The sequence below is a fragment of the Lissotriton vulgaris genome, chromosome 6, assembly GCF_964263255.1.
Source record: "Lissotriton vulgaris chromosome 6, aLisVul1.2, whole genome shotgun sequence".
Taxonomy (NCBI): Eukaryota; Metazoa; Chordata; class Amphibia; order Caudata; family Salamandridae; genus Lissotriton; species Lissotriton vulgaris.
This window is the reverse complement of record NC_141694.1, coordinates 113,510,327-113,530,971: the sequence shown is the minus strand read 5'-3', so window position 1 is coordinate 113,530,971 and position 20,645 is coordinate 113,510,327.

Genomic DNA, 20,645 nt, shown 5'->3' with positions numbered 1-20,645 from the left:
TGGGTGTTGACATTTTAGTCTCTGCCACTCCACTAAGAGGCTGGAGTCTTGTACCTTAAGATACTCTATATGATGCAGATGTTGTTTTTGACCCCTCATAAACTTGTTACGAATATTGAACATGGGTTTGCCAAATCAGTGTTGGCCCCTTATTACATGTGTATCTGGGCCATATTTTCATACAAAAAAGGCTCGCAAACTTTAAGTGTTGTTATTTGGGACAAGGCAGTGTATGAAGGTTCTGTAAATTCACAGATTACCATGGCTGAATATTCCAAAATAAATTATGATGTCTCTAGGCATGTTTATGTTAACAGCAACTGGGACTGTGCATATCATACACACTATTTTGGAGAACATGCCACCTATATATCTTGTCACATATATTTATGTGGTAAGAAGCGAAAGCAAGCACCATGGGAAGAAAGATCCCAGTATACAACAGCAAGGTGGAAATGTGATGTATGCACAGACTGGTTATGTTTAGAGTCCTGGTTTTGCTGATAGTATGGAACTAGACAAGTGCAATATCCTGCATTTTTCCACTGCAATCTTATCATATGTTGTGAACCCATGTTGTATCTCCTTCTCCATATCTTTCTCGTTCCCTTTGTTGTGGGTCTGTGCATGTGCCACACTCAAAGGCTGCTTTTGAATGATGGGCATAAAATGTTGATGGAATGGGCTGCGGGCATTATGCGATAACTAACTATATAGTAAATATAAATAGTATACATTTATATATGCAAATGTTATTATGTTTAAAAATATACTATTGTTCTATAGTGGTATAACATTAAAGTATATTTATTTAAACTTTTAACTATTAAAAAAAAATCATTTATCATTATTTCCCATAAGGTTTTATTTTAAGTCACTTCCTCAAATATTTCTTATGGGAGGGTGTTGCAGTACCAGCGGTTGGCCATATGTCATGCTCGACTTAAAACAACTGTGGAAATCACATTTTTTTTTATATTACAACAAAAGTGCAGTTTGTGTTCAACTAAAAGTAGTAAACTTACTTAAAGTCAAAATCATCATTATTTGGTCATAGTTTGACCATAAAAACACAGTAAACATACTCAAAGGTGTAAACTTACTCAAAAGTGTAAGGTACCTGTATGAATCAAGCTGAGTAAGCTACATTTTAAATAACTTCCATCCCTAATTGCTTACAAACCCAACAACCTGCTATTAAATTAAATGTTTTTCTTAAATTTAAAAACAATAGGCACGAGCGTCGACCGTCATCGTTGCGAGAGCGGAATGAATGAATGAAAAAGTTTTGTATTGCGCAACTTTGCCCAAAGGCATCAAGGCGCATCAGATGGAACGGCTGAAAGCAGAGCAGACACCAGGGAGGAAACTAAAGGTATGCTTTGGTGAAGAGCCAGGTCTTTAAGGCTTTGCGGAATTGATCAGGAGACGCAAGGCCCTTGAGCTTGTCAGGGAGGAGGTTCCAGAGCTTCGGGCGAGAGCAAAGAAGGCCTTCCCTCCCCATCTAGCCTTCTTCACTCGGGGAGTGGACAGAAGGTTCTTGTTGGCAGAGCGCAGAGCTCTGCCAGGATATAAAAAGATACAAGAGACCTGATGTCCTCTGCACCGGATTCATGAAGGGCAGAATGGGTAAGACAGAGAACCTTAAAGTCTATCCTGGACAACAACGGGAGCCAGTGGAGATGTTTTCTTATGGCGGAGCCAGAAGACCTTCTAGGAGCGTTGACAACGAACCTAACTGCGGCGTTCTGTACAACTTACAGGCGTTGAACCAATCTCTTGTTTATACCTAGATAAAGCATGTTGCAATAATCTAAGCGTGAAGAGATAAGGGCCACCGCAAGTTATTTTCTAGAGTCCAGGGAAATATAGATTGACAGCTTACGTAGGATCCTTAGGACCCCGCAGCAGGTGGAAACGGTTCTGCTTACTTGTTTAGAGGGAAAGTGAGGTGTCAAGTATAACTCCTAGATTGCAAGCTGCAAGGGAGGGCGTGGGGCACACACCAAGGGCAGATGGCCACCAGTCAGCCGACCAGATCTCATGCTTGCCTCCGAAGATGAGAACCTCCGTCTTTTCCCCATTTAATTTGAGGTAATTTTTGGTCATCCATCCTGATACCGCTTCCATGCAGTTCCTGAAGTTGGATGCCACTGTCTCCACAGGTTGATTGAGGGAGACCATGATCTGGGTGTCATCGGCATATGATAATACTTCCAGTCCATAAGATCTTACAAGCCTGGCAAGGGGGGCCACATAAATGTTAAAGAGGGTGGGGCTCAGAGATGAATCCTGCAGGACCCCACATTGCACAGGCTTGGCAGGAGAGAGGAAGTTGCCCAGTTTGACCATCTGCATGCAATGGCTAAGGAACGAGGCCAGGAGGCTCAGGGCAGGCCCCTCCACTCCCATCTCACTAAGGCTAGCAATCAGGATAGAGGGGGACAGGGTGTCGAATGCAGCTGTAAGGTCGAGCAGGATCAGAAGAGTAGTCTGACCACTGTCGACCTTAGCGCGGATGTTGTTAACCACCACTGTGAGAGCTGACTCCGTGCTATGCGCCTTTAGGAAGCCATGCTGAGAAGGGTCTAGCAGGCAGAACTTATCCAGGAAGGCGCTGAGATGGGAATTTAGGTGGGCCTCGAGCAGCTTGGCAGGAGCTGGAAGCAGGGATATCGGACGGAGGTTTTTTAAGATGGTAGGGTCTAAGGAGGGTTTTTTCAAGAGTGGCTTGACTGTGGCTATTTTCCAAGATGCTGGGAAAGCGCCCTTGGAGATTTCTTGATTAATGATGCCACGGAAAGGGGGCAGCAGAACCTCTTTAAACTCCTTCAGGGTTGTTAAGGGACAGTGGTCTAGGGGGGAACCAGATTTGAGTTTGTCAAGAAGTTGATAGAGGAGCTTCAAAGTCAAAGGGGGAAAATGTGACTGTCAAGAGGCAGGGACATCAATTCCTGAGGGGAGGGAATTGCCGGAAGATAGGTATCATTAAAGTTACGGTTGCAATATTCTAGAGCTGTGTATATATCTCTGATTTTGGTGTGGAAAAAAGTGGAGATCTGGTTGCACAGCTCTTGGGATGGGACAATAGAGTCGGGGAGGAAAGTCATGGATAAGTTATCCACGATTTTAAATAGCTCTCTAGGTGATCTGAGGGTAGTGTGGCTCACGGTGTAGAGCAGGCAGACCCGGAAGCTGAGGTCAGACCCGGGACCAGGGTTCAATTCCAGACGCGGCAGGGTCTTGAGCTCAAATGTCCACAGACTCGATAATTCTCGCTTCGGTGCCTGCTCTAATCAAGGGTTCTCACTCTGCAACTCTGGGCATTAAGCTTGCTTAATCTCCACAACGGCCCCCCTGCGGCGGGATGCCTGGCTTTCACCTTGGGGATGCCCTGTAGGGGCTATCTCACAGGGAAAAGCCAGGACGGGTTCCCAAGGCAAGCGCCGGGAAACCTCCGGGTAGCTGTGCGCTCATTAAATGCAATAATAATAATAATAATAGCCTTAAGGTTAGTGAAGTATGACATTTTTTCTGCTAGAACTGCAGCCTTATATCTTTTGAGCATATCCTTATGTTTAGTTCTTTCGTTTGGGTCAAGATGGGACCTCCAGAGCCTTTCTTGCCTCCTACAGTCCTGTCTCAGCCGTCTGAGGGAGTCGGTGAACCAGGGGGCCGAGGGGCTCTTTCTGGCAGAGTAATGGAATCTAGCCGGAGCCAGAGTATTAATGGCCTTTGAAATAGAGTTAGAAAGCTCAAGGGAAGCCATATCTATATCTGACATAGATGAAAGATTCAGATTAGCGATGAAAGGGCTTAGGGCTTCGTTATTCAGGCCCTTATAGTTCCTTTTAGAAACCTGGTGACTGGTGGACTCATGGGGAAAGGCCGAGGGGCAGAAGGTGAGCTCGAGGGGGACTGCCATGTGGTCCATCCAGGAAAGGGGGAGGGGAGAGCCAGTATAGAGCCTGGGGTCGCTAGTAAAAACTCCATCCAGGGTATGCCCTGCGGTGTGGGTGGAACCTTTAACTTCTTGCAAGAGACCATAGGATGCTAGGGAGTCAAGCAAAAGTGTGGGACCCACTGACAGGTAGAAGGTGGCCCTGCCCGCCTCTACGGTGATCAGACAGATGCCTCTTTGCATTGAGGCTTGTGCTGTGGCCCGGGAGAGGGCAGTGGCACAAGCCTCAATGCAAAGACGCATGTTAATCCCTGCACCCTGTGGCAGGCACCTTGTGGTGCCAGTCACAAGATGCAGGGATATCTAGCGAGATCCACAGGTGCCAGCCAGGGCCCATAGCGGAGAGCCACAGGGTACATGGGCCCTTCTAGGTGCCCCAAATTAGTCTTTCGACAGCCTTTTCACCTTGGAAGAACTAATATGAAATGGATTTTGGAAAGGTGGATTTTAATCCCCCAGCTGTGCCTGGGAAGGCACCGTCCTCATTGTGGGGAATGCGATCTGACCGCCCGCCACAAGGGGCTCCTTGAGCCTGTCGGAAGCTGTTGGTCGGTCCCTGAGGCAATGTGGTCAGATCCACTGCATCGTAATGCGGTGATCTGACTGCAATTAAAGATGTCAGTGGGACGGACACCGACATGCTGTCAGTGTCGGTCCAAGTGGCATCGTAATTGGCCCCAATGTGCATTCCAAATTTAAAAATGACAAACTATACTAAAAAGTAAATACAAATATATTATAATACTAATACCTCATAATGATACATAACTAATATTTATCAAATTATTTAAAAAAATATTATACAACAAAAATGTTATACAATTATAGTATATACAATATTTAAGGGAACATTATTATATTCTTAAAACAATATTCCTTCATTTTATATTATATCCATTGATATTTCTGACATAATATTTGTGAATCAAAATATTTTTCCACGATATTTTGGTAATTCAACAGCAGTGGTTAACTACTCTAACAAAAGAATGCTATTAGCTGGAAGTAGTGGGTATTTGGCATGGATATATGACGTTACAACGCGTCCTTTTACAACGCATACCATGACCACGGATCTATTACAACGCAGGTCATGTTACAACGGATCCCTTTACAACGCTATTCACTACAACGCAGGTACTATTACAACGCAATACCATTACATCGTAAGTATAATTACAGGTAAGTAAATAAAATTCATATTTAATGTAAATAATTATTAATGTATTATTAATTTAAATTATTTATTAAAAAAATAAAACATATATTAATACAATTAATTTTATTTTTTTAAATTGTAAATATATATTAAAAATAACCCTGTACCCCAAAACCCAACCCCAGCCCTAAAACCTAAAAATACCCCTGTACCTCAAAACCCAAACCCAGCCCTAAAACCTAAAAATACCCTTGTACCCCTGTACCCCAAAACCCAAACCCAACCCTAAAACCTAAAAATACCCTAAAACCTAAAAATACCCCTGTACCCCAAAACCCAAACCCAGCCCTTAAACCTAAAAATACCCCTGTACCCCAAAACCCAAACCCAGCCCTTAAACCTAAAAATACCCCTGTACCCCAAAACCCAAACCCAGCCCTAAAACCTAAAAATACCCCTGTACCCCAAAACCCAAACCCAGCCCTAAAACCTAAAAATACCCCTGTACCCCAAAACCCAAACCCAGCCCTTAAACCTAAAAATACCCCTGTACCCCAAAACCCAAACCCAGCCCTAAAACCTAAAAATACCCCTGTACCCCAAAACCCAAACCCAGCCCTTAAACCTAAAAATACCCCTGTACCCCAAAACCCAAACCCAGCCCTAAAACCTAAAAATACCCCTGTACTCCAAAACCCAAACCCAGCCCTTAAACCTAAAAATACCCCTGTACCCCAAAACCCAAACACAGCCCTAAAACCTAAAAATACCCCTGTACCCCAAAACCCAAACCCAGCCCTAAAACCTAAAAAATACCCCTGTACCCCAAAACCCAAACCCAGCCCAAAAACCTAAAAATACCCCTGTACCCCAAACCTAGCCCGAAAACCTAAAAATACCCCTGTACCCCAAAACCCAAACCCAGCCCTAAAACCTAAAAATACCCCTGTACCCAAAAACCCAAACCCAGCCCTAACACCTAAAAATACCCCTGTACCCCAAAACTCCAAAAAAGATAAACTTACCTATAATTATACTTACGATGTAATGGTATTGCGTTGTAATAGTACCTGCGTTGTAGTGAATAGCGTTGTAAAAGGATCCGTTGTAACATGACCTGCGTTGTAAAAAATCCGTGGTCATGGAATCCGTTGTAAAAAATCCGTGGTAACAGTTGTACACCGTTCTTTTAGCTTCACTGAATGTCCCTTGCAACAGGTTTAGGGCCTTAGTAAAAAAATGAAAGATCATTGAATTAACCTTCCAACCCTAGGACTCATGTTCTAAGTTTGTATATATGAAGTGGTGCATTTATAATGCTAATCTAACTGGGAAGCAAAGGAGAACAGGAATAGAAGTGCAATAACTAGGAGCGCGAGGGAGGATACCTTGCAGGTGAAGTGGTAATGTTTTATTAAGAGACGTGTTTCCAGGTTTTTTCTGAATTGCTAATTGTACAAGTAGTTCTAATGTAGACTGGGGTGATTTTCTGTATCCTGAGTGCTCAAACTGAGAATGCCTGCCTTCTGGTCTTTTCCTTTCAGCACTTCTTTGATTCCAGTCTGATGATGTTTTGGCTCCTGCTACTGAGAGGTCAAATTAAACACTGCTAAGGGAGTTCATGAACATAGAAGAGTTCTCTGCCGTAGTCTACCTCTTGACCCAGTATGGGTTGCAAATCAGTTCAAATGCATTGAAAGCGCGGTTCTTCAATAATGTCTGAGAACATCTCTTGCAAAATGTTATTTTTCTAAGTCAATTATTTTGTGCTCAGAGTCTTAACATAGCTCCATTCATTGCAGACTAAACATTTTGTGGGGGCATCTGGCATTTTATAACTGTTGTTTTTGCATTAGACGCCCTAGGTCCACCAGGTATTCCCAGACGTGAGTCCTGGGCTTACTATGCCACTGGAACCAAGCTATACCTGGCTGAAGAGCCCTAACTAGGGCAAAACCAGTCCTAGGTTGCTTGTGTTCTGGTTCAGGGAGGACCTTGCCTCGCAGTTCAGACTTTACTGTTCACGTGAGGAGCAGGGTTAAGAAGGATTTGCACATGTCTAGGTTCAAACTGAGGTGGCATGGTTAGCTAAACATGGAAACTGGTGTGGGAGCACACTGCTTCACCTCCCAGCAGAGTCGCCCCTAGGCATCATGGTAGATGCAGTTCAGGGAGGTAAATCAGTGTGCTCCCACACCAGTTTCTTGTTAGCTAAACACGATGGATTGGGATGGAACCCAAGTGATTACCAGTGGCTGAGATTAATTCAAGCATTCACACACATTCTTAATCATGCATCCTGACTCTTATACGCCCATTCATTCTTTAAAACACCTTGGCATATATATATATAACATATTTATATTTTATATCAGTGTTGTCATTTGAGATTTCATCAGTGATGTTATCAGTGATGTCACTGACCATGTCATGAATGATGTAATATGTGACGTCATGTCTCCAGCAGTGCATTGCGGAGGCCCGAGTTATAGTAAGCTCAACTAACTATAACAGCGGAATTTCTATCATTTTGTATGAGTAAATGTCCAACTTACTATAACATCCCTGATACCTATGGTTTTTTCTGTGAGTTTCTAAGGTTTTATAAATGCTAATTCCTAACTATAACGTTTGTAAAACCTATGGTTTTTTCAGTGAATTTCAAAGGTTTTTTTAAATGCAAATTTCTAATTATAATGTTCAATAGACATATCTTTTTTTCTGTGTTTTTTTATTATGATCCCATTCAGCCTGGTGAAAACTGCAAATGTCACCACTCTATCATCGATACCTTCCGCCAACAAAATCACCACAAACGAGAGCCACAACTAACATTAATGATATGCGAACTAGGCATTCTGTGCAAAAAAACCACAAAAACACCACTACCCCATATTTTCAACAACCAGCCAAATCTGCAATGCAATCCAAAAAGCAGATGATAAGCCGACTTACCAGTAACAAATTAAAATCAACCTTTAACTGGTGTAAGGAGGTCGAATATCTACTGCGTGAATGAGACCAAACTCACAGGCACATCTAAAGACCAACACGGGATAGAGCTACTGATCATGACACCCAACAAGGCCACAATACCCAGCGCCACCAGCACCACCACCTCCCCCCGGACCACCCCCTCTACTACTACCAAGCCAGCGCATAACAGGACAACAGAGCTTCCCAAAATACCATGGCCCCTCAGCCGCACAATAGCTGAATGTTGGGAGATGTGGCAACTAACTATATATAAAGAAGGCAAGTCACTCATCAATAATAATTCACACAATGCCAAGTGTAACGCTGATGTGCTGCACAGACCTCACTATGCAAACCACAAACCCCCCCATGTGGAGATATACTCTTGATACTTGTACTGTAGTGCACAGTGGACGCAAACATGTTACCTCAAATGTGGGGAAGATCTCGGTCATGTAGCTGTGTTGCCCTCCCCTAGAAGCAGAAGCCGAGTGGGCTGATCCAACGTACGCCACTCCATCGTAAGAGTATGAATAAATAGGCAAGGCCCTGGGCGTAGTTCACTTCTGGGAAGACCAACGTGTCTGCAGAGCGGAGGCACTCACCCTGGCACATGGCTGCCGCCATGACCGGAGGCCTTCTCCACACAAGCCCCCTGCGAACCGCAGACTTAAGTCTATCGACTACTGCCTTCGATCTACACTGCGGACTGCAGGGTTCACAACTTGAATTCAGCCTTGATTTATTAATTGCACAGAGAATTGTACTCTATGTCCTCAGAAGAAGTGACAAAAAGCATTCCTCAATGTCTATGCTAACTACTGCTTTCAATCTAAACTGCTGGCAGCAGGGCACACAATTCAGATACAGTGACAATTGCAGATGATGCAGTCCAGTTTGCAAGACACGTTGCTCCCAGTGCGGCCCGCCGGGACCACGCATCATCGCAGGATGCGCACACGCTATGTGCTTCAGGTGCTATTAACTCAGTGCACCATAAGTCATCTCCACGTGCCCTTATCAAGGCAAGACATTTAACCCATTGTGGTCCGCCGGGACCACCTATAATCGCAGTGTGTGCACATGCTGAGTGCCCCAGCTGCTACTAACTGTGCTGCTCAACTCAACGCCACATGGTTGTGCGTCCATCCTGACCGCTGCCTGCGCCCTACACTTGGGTTACAGGGTTCACAATTCAAGATTAGTTGCGACTTAAATTGTGTAAGAGACTATAATTGGTTAAGACTCTATAATAACACTAGTAAGAAGTATTTACAGATTAACGTCTGCCCACAAGTGGTGCCACTGAACCAGCACTACGCTGGCTGGTTGGGCCACCAACGTATGCACATGCCTGTGGGCCCTTCCTCATCGCTACCTCTGGCCTACACTACGGTCAGCAGGCCTCACAAATCAGATACAGTCCGATTCCACGTGACGCAAACCAGTAGGCAAGACACATTGCTCCCAGTGCGACCCGTCCACATCAACAATCATCACAGTCTCATACAGTCTCAATGCTTCTGGTACCACCTACCCTATTTAACACATACCAATCCCACATGTGTAGCTGTGTCCTGAGTCCTGAACGTCAGTGACCCCAACTTCATGGCAGCAACCACATCACCAGACTCCCTTCAGTCTTATTTGTTTTTCTTTTCTTTAAATAAATTTTTTATATGTAAATCTATACATGACTAAGATTCTTCTTTCTCCAACCTCACAGGGACACTTCTGGGCCCAAGAAGGTTGTTGATGGTATGTTGGTAATGTGGGAAGAGGGTACGTTACCTGCTAATGTGGGAAAAGGGAGCGTCAAAGGGGTATCACTCACAGAAATACTCGGATATGCTTTCACAAATGCCTCGGACAGATGACAGCTTACGGACTGAATCATAAAATGTTTTTTCAATATTTATATAGTATGAGTTATGAACAGTTCGGACCCAGGCTCACAGAGGGACAGCTGCAGCCCGTCCACTTGACTCCCAGATGCAGTACTACGAGCCATCCGCGTAATTGTTCCTATCCCTGGTCTAGTTCTCAACATTTTACGGTGACTCCCTGAGGGCAGGTTTGCACACACACCACACCCATTGGCAAATGCGGCATGGGCCATGTGACCACGCAAATAAAATAGATTGACAACGTCACATCCTTTATTGCCAGTGCTGACTAGCTGGCGAATGCTCCACGGGTCTCAACCATAAAGAGTCCATGAAAAATTGTTCAGAAGGTTAGTTGCACCCTCAGCTGTATGGCCGTCAGCGGCCTACCATCCCCTTGACGCGGACTTCATATGCATAGGGTTAGTGCCACCCCAAACTCATGTGGCCATAAGGAGCCTACCACCACATGGCACGAACTTGAGTTCCACAGGCTTAGCGGCACCAAACCCTGAGGTGGTCTTCGCCATTGACGACTAAGGGCTCAGCGACATGTGTGAGATCTGCCAGGCCACGGAGAAGTTGTAGTGGTCTACACCATTCAGGACTCAGCAACATCTGGGAGATCCCCATAGAAGCTGATGTGGTCTCCACCATTCAGGACTCAGCGACATCTGTAAGATCCATGCAGAATCTAATGTGGTCTCCGCCATTCAGGACTCAGGAATCAGCAACACATCTGAGATCGGCGGGGTCTTGATAGGCACGTGGAGTTGGCCCACTGCTGCACACTCCGCTGGCTCAAGTAATTATTTGCTCATGATGCGCAGAGGCAACAGTCTCTCTCTCTCTCAATCTCTCTCTCTCTCTCTCTCTCTCTCTCACTTCCTTCTCTTCTCTCTCTCTCCCACTCTCTTCTTTCCTTTCCTTCTATGTCTCTTTCTTCTCCCTTTCTCACTCCCTTTCTTTCCTTCCCTCTCTTTATTTCTCTGATTATTTTTTCCTTCTCTGTTTCTCTCTCTCAGTCCTTTGATATGCACATTACACACGTCCGTATTTTGTGCTTCATTTTCCAGGCTCTGTCGTCGACATCCATGATCCCCACAGCACTCTTCAACCTTGTTCTATTCTATTATGTTTGTTAAATTTTGTTTGTCGGTTTATTTACATATATATAATAATAAAAAATTAAATTTAAAAATAGTTTATGGTTTATATATGTTTATAAAAAAATAAAGTTTGACAAAAAATGTATCATCCTTTTCGGTTGTTTTCCTAACTGGTGTGAGACTCTTTCTTGTTCTTACTACTGTTATTTGCTGGTGTCCACCATGGTGTTACATTTTGGAGCACTTATCTCAGGAATACTGGTGATCTCTGCAGTTTGCACCAAATTCTGAATACTGTGTTAGATTTATCTCAACTTTAGTTGCATTAAAGAGCTGATAATGAAATGCAGAATAGCTGTCCCGTGCTAAAGGACAAGAGGTGCACCTTTGCAATTTATTCAAAATACTAAAATCTTGTACTGAATTGCACATAGGTAGTGCCTCCACTTACAGTGGACACACAACATCAATGAAGAAAGCTCATTGTATTTATATTAAGAATAGTGCTTCAGGTGCTGCATCTTGGCTGGATACACTGCCCAGTTCATATATTGTTCTGCACATGAAAAAAAGACATTGCAACTGCAATGCGAAAATAATTCCGGCGATAACCCACGTTCCCACCAGGAATTTTACACCTGCTATCTGCTGGTGTTAAGCAGGACGACTACCTGCAGCATGAAAGGAAGCACAGCCAAGAGCCACAACAGAACACCCACAGGTGCCATAGAGTCAATGAACAAAATACAGGGATACCCATAAGGGCCACAAGACTCATCGCAACAACACCAGGACAACCAACGCCCCCCAAACCCGCATCTGAGCAAGTGTGTCCATGTGGTCATTGTGTTAGCATGATAGGCACGGGCCCTGCAACATCACAGTGTACTGCCTTCAGCAGACGTTACCATGTCACCTCAGCATTGGCAGTGACCCTGAACATGTAGCTATGCATGCAAACACCTGCAAGCACAACACACGTGTGCTGGTCCGGCGTACACAGCGAAGGGGTGTGCCTATCCGGCAAGGGAAACAGGGTGTCTCGGAAATGTCAGTGTGCAGGAAGTGTGGTAAGTGTGTCTCTGTGTACTGTTGTGGCCTGCCACAAGGGCCGCAGCAGACGATATTGTAAAGTGGGATACACCACCATCAAACTGCACTCTCATGGTGTAGTTCGAATGCCACAGGACATGCCGGAATAGACATTACAATGCTGTGTCATACAAGTGCAGGGATTCAACAGCGCACCGCACAAAAGTGTGGGGGCTCGCGAGAGGGAGGAGAATTGTAACACACAGTAAACCCACCCATGTGCCACGAGCTGGACATCTCATCCATGATGACCACGGTCGTAGACATTCCACAACACCCACGACCGGCCTTTCTACACATCCTGTATGAATGCAGTGTGGTTTTCACTTCTATGCTCTTTCTGTGGTGTGATGTTGCCAGGTTGTGTGACTAATGATCCTTGTTGGTGTGTTTCATTTTGGCCATTCTTTGTCTATACTTGTGCTGTACTTAATTGTACATGTCTACCATTATGCCCATCTCCCCCCGTCCCCCACTCCCTGCTTCTTTCTCTTCCTGTTGCTGTTTCTATAATTTTGTTCCTCCACACATAAATACAAGTAACAAACAAATTAGAATACTTCCTTGATTCTTTTACGTTTTAAAACTTCTCTCTATTAGTTGCTTTTTAGTTTTCCATATGAACAGTTTTTTTTCATATTCAACGACACATCGAAGTCAGCAGTGCAACCTATTCTATCAACACACTTTCTAGAACATTCTACAACATGTGCATGCTAAAAGTTCGTAATTTTTTTTAAACCTAACAATATTTTTTTGCAACATTTTCTCGAACATTTAACAGCACGTGCAGGTTAAAAGTTCATGATTGTTTTAAGTTCAAAATGCAAGTAGCAGGTGTGGTTGAGATGAGCAAATGTTATCCTATAATATGTAGTCCACGTTCAAACTGCTTTTTCTTAACCAATCACAAACATGCTTTTCCACAAAACTGATGTGCACCCTACTTTTAAAAAACAATGCTTTCCATCTCCCAATCAGGTATCATTTTGTATGTGAAAAAAACGAGTTACTCATCTTTAAACATATCTCTTATTCTACAAAGGAACTGCATGAGCTACAGACATCTTTCCATACCTTTTAGCCATACCTTCAAAATGCTAGTGCGGACCGTTGGTCATAGCTATGTTTTGTTGTGCAAGAGGTATGCAGAACAGATACGTATTGACTTAGGTATTCAAAATGTGGACATTAAATGATTTCATAATCAACAAGTAGGGAGGAGGAATTTATGTCCATTTAGTTCCCCAATTCAATATATCACATAACCAAGTGAGAGAAGGGACACTTGTAACTACATAACCGTAGGTTAAATTGAATCACCCTCATAAACGCTATGTTAACTGTGCGGTATATATCATTTTAGTTCGAGTCAACATGTTTCTGCCCCAATTCGCCCAGCCGAGTCTACGGAGCATTCGTCAGGAAAAACAATATAAAATCAAATCTGTTACTTACACAACTTGTCCAAAGGTGAAGCAGGGAGCGTCGGGACTCTTAGGTCCTAAGCCGGATGTCGGAAAGTGTCCGCGTCTTGTGCTGCTCCCCAGGGGCGGAGCCAGCACAAGACGCGGAGACTTTCCGACATGCGGCTTAGGACCTAAGAGTCCTGACGCTCCCTGTTGATGCACACTGAATACTGACTTAGGGTAATTTGACCTATCTAGAAACAGAGTGTTAATAATTAACACCACTGAGTACTTCACAAGTTGTGTAAGTAACAGATTTGATTTTATATTGTTTGTCCTGACGAATGCTCCGTAGACCCGGCTGGGCGAAATGGGGCAGAAACATGCTGACTCGAACTAAAGTGATATAAAGAGATCCAGTAACACGATCTGCAATTATACCCTCTCAATTTTTAATAACAAAACCTCACCATACGCCAATTAAAGTTTTCTGAGATGAAGTCTTGTTTTTTAGATACAATCCTCCCTCTCTTTTTTTGGGGGTGCCCATATATCTCTGGACACTACTACTTGTACCAGTGGTTGCCTCAGGCTTGAGGCTGGCATATAGTACAAATTTGGACACCCAATGATAATGCCATAACGCACATGTGGGGCGGAAAAACGATATACACTGCACAGTTAACATAGCGTTTATGAGGGTGATACAATTTAACCGATGGTTACATAGTTACAAGTGTCCATTCTCTCACTTGGTTATGTGATACATTAAATGATTTCCAAAGAGAGGATTGAAGTGGCACCAATTGTTGCCTTTGGTTAAAAAATCTGTTTGCATCTCCAACATCCTGACCTCATGATTGTGCACTGCGGTGGAAACGACCTAGGCATATTGACTGGGGTACGTTTGTACATGCTTATGAAGGACACCTTTGGACAATTGATTTTACTTTTGCCTCAAACTGTCTTTGTATATTCCAATATATGCCAAAGACAGAAGTGGAAATTGTCAAAACAATTTTGTCCTCAGATTGAAAAATCTAGGAAGAAAGTCAACAAACCTGTGTCTGCATACCTCAGAGACAACAAAATAGGGGCCATCTACAACAACAACATACGTTTTGATATGGCTGATATCTACATAAGTGATGGAGTACATTTCACAGATCAGGGAAATCGAGTTTTCCTGAATAACTTGAAGCTGTGCATCCGCACTTATATGTAGCTCCAACTAATGAACACAAGGGCTCTTTTTAGAGCCACCCTATAACTTACAACTTAGGTCTGCTATTTTAGTGCCAGGTAATGGCAACTCCCGGACCATCGCAAAAATGTATTCTCCACACAGCTGTAACGGAGCGGCCACACCATCTCACTTTGCAGCACCGAGCTCTCGCTTTGATAACCGGCTCTACTCACCCATAGGGGTCAGTAGTTTGCACTTTACAAATATTGTATTGATTTACCTTCCTACTCCCTATACAACACCACGTAAGCACCATATATAAGTTGGATAGGTAATGCACAGCGCCCAGAGCACATGACTTCACAGCATAGGAAACACTGTTTGGGCTCACGGTGTCATCCCCGAGTCCAGCAGCAGCTCAATTTACCAGCATGACACTCTAGGCAATACCTCACTTAATTTCCATACCCAGCCCTTTCAGACCGGTAGGGGTCAGTAGTTTAGCAACTTTACCCCGACTCCTTTAGCAGCTCAGCTTATGCCCCCAGTGCCAACACACCCAAAGGAGTGAGTAGTTTGCACTTCACAAATACCAAATTAATTTGATAAGAGCGAAGGTACCTTCACACTCCCTGTATAAAACCCACTAAGCACCATACACAAGTTACAATGTTCGAAACAAAAGTTCCTCAGAGTAGCTATAACTACATGCTGACACTACTTGGACAGATGTGGCACCGCAGCCAGAGCACATGACTTCACAGCATATGACACACAGTTTGGACTCACGCTTTCATCCCAGAGTCCGGCAGCAGCTTAACTTAGCAGCATGAGACTCTAGACGGTACCTCACATATTTTCCGTACCACAGGACTTTCAGACCAGTGCGGTTCAGCAGTTTGTCCAGGTAGTTATAAACACATGCTGACACTAATTCCGCAAGTGTAGTGCAGCGGCCACGACACATGACTTCACAGCATAAGACACACAATATTGTCTCACGCTTTAATCCCCGAAGTCCCACACCAGCTCACCTTAGCAGCATCAGACTCTAGGCAATACCTCACTTAATTTCCATATCCCACCATTTTCACACCGGTAAGGGTGAATATTTCACTTTGCACCACCTCTATAGCATACCCTAAGCACCCCACAGAGGTTACATTGCTCCTACCCTTCTGTTTCCCACTTTTTGTGCCCTTTTTCCCCCTTGCTCGCTTCAATGGAATCACAAAATGGCAGCCAACACTTCCTAGTTTCAACCGCTCGCACCGTTCGCAGCCAAATCAACAGGAAACTTGTGCTTGTAACGCCTCGGCCAATCAGATGGCAGAATACCCAAATATTGATATCTGTAAATTTTGATATTTCTCCAAAACTACTGAATGTATTTACACCAAATAAACAAAAGCGTGCTTTCTACACCAAGACCCTTCTCCCTGCCAAATTCGGGGTACTTCCGTTCGCCCGTTCGACCTGTAGCCTTGTCTAAAGTTTGCTATGGAAATTTACATGGAGAAAACACGTTTTGGGACCCCCCCTTTTTTCTCGGCCCCCTCCTTGACGAATCACCCCCAAACTTTCAACATAGGAGCTGATATCAACAAAGAATTAGTTTTGAAAATTTGGCAAAGATTTGTCAATCGGCACCAAAGTTATTGGGAATAGAATGTTGCGATTTTCCTATGGTAAGTAGGTCCTAACTATAACTACCTACTGACGAATAGATATATGTCATGTCATGTCAAAGGTTTTTATATAGCGCAACTTCTCACCGTGAGGTCAGGCGCTTGCAGCAAAAAACGGATGGACCACATTGAGGCTTTATAAGATATGCCAGGGTTACTTTCGAAAGAGCCAGGTTTTAAGATTTATTCCATAATTGTTTGTGTTCAGTAATAGATAGAAGGTGGGGAGGCAGTTTTTCCAAAGCAAAGGGGCAAGATAGGAAAAAGAACGATGACCATATCAGGAGGCCCGGACACGTGGTTGGTTCAGAAATGATTTGTTACTGGACCTTAAGGGTCTTTTAGGCACATACCAATTAAGTTTCTTTTGGAGGTATGTAGGCCCGTTGTTATATAAAATATTGTGAGTCATACTCAGGATCTTAAAATTACTTCTCTGACGAACGGGGAGCCAGTGGAGCTTTTTCAGGCAGGGCGCAGAGGCTGTTCTGGGAGGCAAATCCAGGACTAGTCTGGCTGCTGCATTTTGGAAGGTCTGCAATTTTGCGAGCAGGTCCTCGTTGATTGCAGCATGTAGGGCATTGCCATGGTCAAGATGGCTAATGATCAGGCCCTGTACCAGGGGTTTCCTGGTTTCTATAGGAAGCCACTTGAAGATCTTTCTGAGACTCTGCATGATTCTATAACAAGTACCTGTGACTTTGGAGATATGATTTTTCATGGACAGGAAGCAGTCTAGTGTTATTCCCAAGTTACGTACTGCTAGTTTTGGGGAGGGACATACTCCCAGTTCCGGTGGCCACCAATCTTGTGTCCAGGATTTCTGTGCTTTGCCGAACAAGATGATTTCGGTCTTACTAGCGTTTAGTTGAAGTTTGTTGTTACTCATCCAACTGCTTATCTCAATCATGCAGTTTTTAAAACGAAAGCGGGTGCCAATGTAGTCTGTCCTGCATGTGATAAGCAGTTGGGTGTCGTCGGCGTACGATACGGTTTCAAAACCGTATGAGGTAATGATTTTTGACAACGGGGTTAGATACAGGTTGAACAACAGTGGGCATAGGATTGACCCTTGGGGTACCCCCACTGTTACAGGGGGACTACTGGAGACCAGAGTGTTGACTCGGACAGTGGTGAGGTGGTCTGTAAGATAGTTTCCAATCCAACCAAGGGCCCTTCCTCTGATACCTATCTCCCACAGCCGATGTTTCAAGATGCTGTGGGAGATGGTATCAAATGCTGCGGATAGGTCTAAGAGGATGAGGACAGCTGAATCGCCTCTATCCACCGTGAGCCTGATATTATCCACAATCTCGATGACCGCAGTCTTTGTGCTGTGAGCAGCACAGAAACCGGATTGGGAAAGATCTAGAACCCCGTGTAACTCTATAAAGGCCGTAAGCCGTTTGTTGACTAGATGTTCCAACATTTTCCTAAAAAAGGGTAGCAAAGGGATAGGCCGTTAGTGAGCTGGTAATGTCGGGTCATCAGAGGGTTTCTTTAAAATATGCTTAACTTGTGCGTGTTTCCATTTGGACGGCACAGTAGCCTGTTCAAGTGAGGTATTAAAAATTATAGTGAGAGAGTTGGCCAGCAGTGGCGTAATTTTAGTACAACAGCGGGGAGGGAAAGGGTCCATAAGGGAGCCTGATTTTATTTTATTTAGGCCTTCCAATTTTCCAGTGACCCTTATCAGGTCGAATTCGGTCAAACAAGGATTGTCATTATGATCAACCAAAAGGGAAGGTATCAACCGGCTATTATTTTGCTGAGAATGACCTAAATCAGGGTTTGGAAAAGAGGAGTAGATTAATTTAATTTTATTGTTAAAGAACTCAGACATAGACTCTACCCAGTCTTGAGTGGGACTGAGAGGAGGCTGTTCTGCAGGGGGGGAAGTAAATTCTTTTAATATTTTATATAGGTATTTGCTAGAATTGGCCGTATTGTTTATACGCGAGGTTAGATACATCCTCTTAGCCATTTTAATGTTTTTAACATAACATAAATGCAATGATTTATAATTTATTTGGTCCTCTTCCGTTTTTGTTTTTCGCCACTGGCGTTCGGCTGCTCGACTAGATTGCTTATCAATTTTTAGAGCGGCCGTAAACTACGGGGAGGCCACGGATTTCACATTGACATTTGTCCTCAGAATAATTTCATCCAGGGTTTGTCGAATAGAGGACTCTAAGTTAGTTACCATATGTTACAATTGAATACCCTGGTTTGTTAAGGGTTTAAAATGGGTACGAAAAGCTTTGTTTATTGATTTGACCAGGGCGTGTGTGGGAAGACTGAACTTTAAAAGATAGTGGTCAGTCCAAATCATGGGGAGCAGGGCTTCATTGCTCAGTTTTGGTGAGTTGGTAAATATTAAGTCTAAAGTATGACCCGCTCGGTGGGTCGGGTGGATTACTCTTTGGGTTAGACCAAGGCTGTCCATTTTTCCAATTAAATGGCAAGTTTCGGGATTGGACGAGAGTTCGACATGATAGTTAAAATCCCCAAGCAAAATTAAATTTTCTGTTGCCAGTGTGTGAGAAACTATAACTTCTAAAAGATGATTTACAAATTTCGTTTTGGGGCCGGGGGGTCTATAAACCAAGGCCCCTCGCCAATTTTCAGAACTGGAAGTTTTAATATTCACTATCATAATTTCAGCGATAGAGCTGGAGAAAGACTCTAACAGCTTAATCTCTATAGGGGCTTTGGCCGCAATTGCTATGCCTCCACCTTTGCGCACTCCTCTATCTAGCCTAATTAAAAGGTACTCTGGGGAAAAGCGGACACTATGTCCGATACAGCCTGGCTATGGAGCCAAGTTTTGGTAAAGAAACAAAATGTCAGGTTTTCATCTTCTAACAAACTCCATAGCTCTATCGCGTGTTTGGGTATAGACCGCGTATTAAGACATAATGTGGTCAGAGGCTTAGCCTTTACTTTTCCTTCACGGGCCGATGCGGTGGCAATCGCCGACATCGAGGCAGAGTTAGATCTAGCCTTAGCAGTGGTTGCACGGGGGTGCTTTGAGGGCTCTATCAGGGGAGTCAAGTAAGGATCTACTAGGGACTGGGTTGTCAGGGTAGTTGTCCCGGAATTAAGGGTCTTAGGGTGTTTAAAGATTTCAATGTATCGCTGGTGTGGCACAACATTGTTAAGGACAGCTTACCTAGTGTGTGGTCGAACATAAACAAGGGTCCGAGCGGTGGGCGGCCTTTAGGCGCTGACGGGCACAGATGGGCTTGCCTTCGCCGCTCCGATGGCGCGCCGCTGCGCACGTCCGCGCCGAGATTGACTTGAAATGGGGAGGGAGGCGGGTCAGTTCAAATGAAGCTGGCCAATCAGAGAATAGATTGGTTTCTGCTGGTTACCTATCCCTCCGCTCAATCGGCACACGCCGTGGTGGACCGGGGACCAGAACCAAAGGGCAAGCAAGGTGCAAAATGCAGGTAAACACCATCACAATTAAAATAAATGAGCAACAGTTGAAAGAGAAACACTCTTTCTCTAGAGCGAGTTAGTCTGGTCAGTGTATTCTAATTCAATCCCCCAAGCACTAGCCCAACACCATAGGTACAGTTGTTTTGCCGAATTTAGCTGCGCGGGTCCGCACTGAGATTGAGTTTAAATGGGGAGGGAGGCGGGTCAGTTCAAATGACGCTGGCCAATCAGAGAATAGATTGGCTTCTGCTGGTTACCTGTCCCTCCGCTCAATCGGCACATGCCGTGGCGGACCGGGGACCAGAACCACAGGGCAAGCAAGGTGCAAAATGCAGGTAAACACAATCACAATTAAAATGAACGAGCAACAGTTAAAAGAGATACACTCTGGCTCTAGAACGAGTTAGTCCGGTCAGTGTATTCTAATTCAATCTTTCAAGCACTAGCGCACCAGCATAGGTAAAGTTGTTTTGCCAAATTCAGCTGCGCGCGTCCGCTCTGAGATTGACTTTAAATAGGGAGGGAGGCGGGTCAGTTCAAATGACGCTGGCCAATCAGAGAATAGATTGGTTTCTGCTGGTTACCTGTCCCTCCGCTCAATCGGCACATGCCGTGGCGGACCGGGGACCAGAACCAGAGGGCAAGCTGTTATGTTGTGTTGTTTATCATACATCTCTCCCATGTTAGGTTCTTATCTCTCTTTCCATGACCCTGCTTAGAATAAGAATTCTTCCC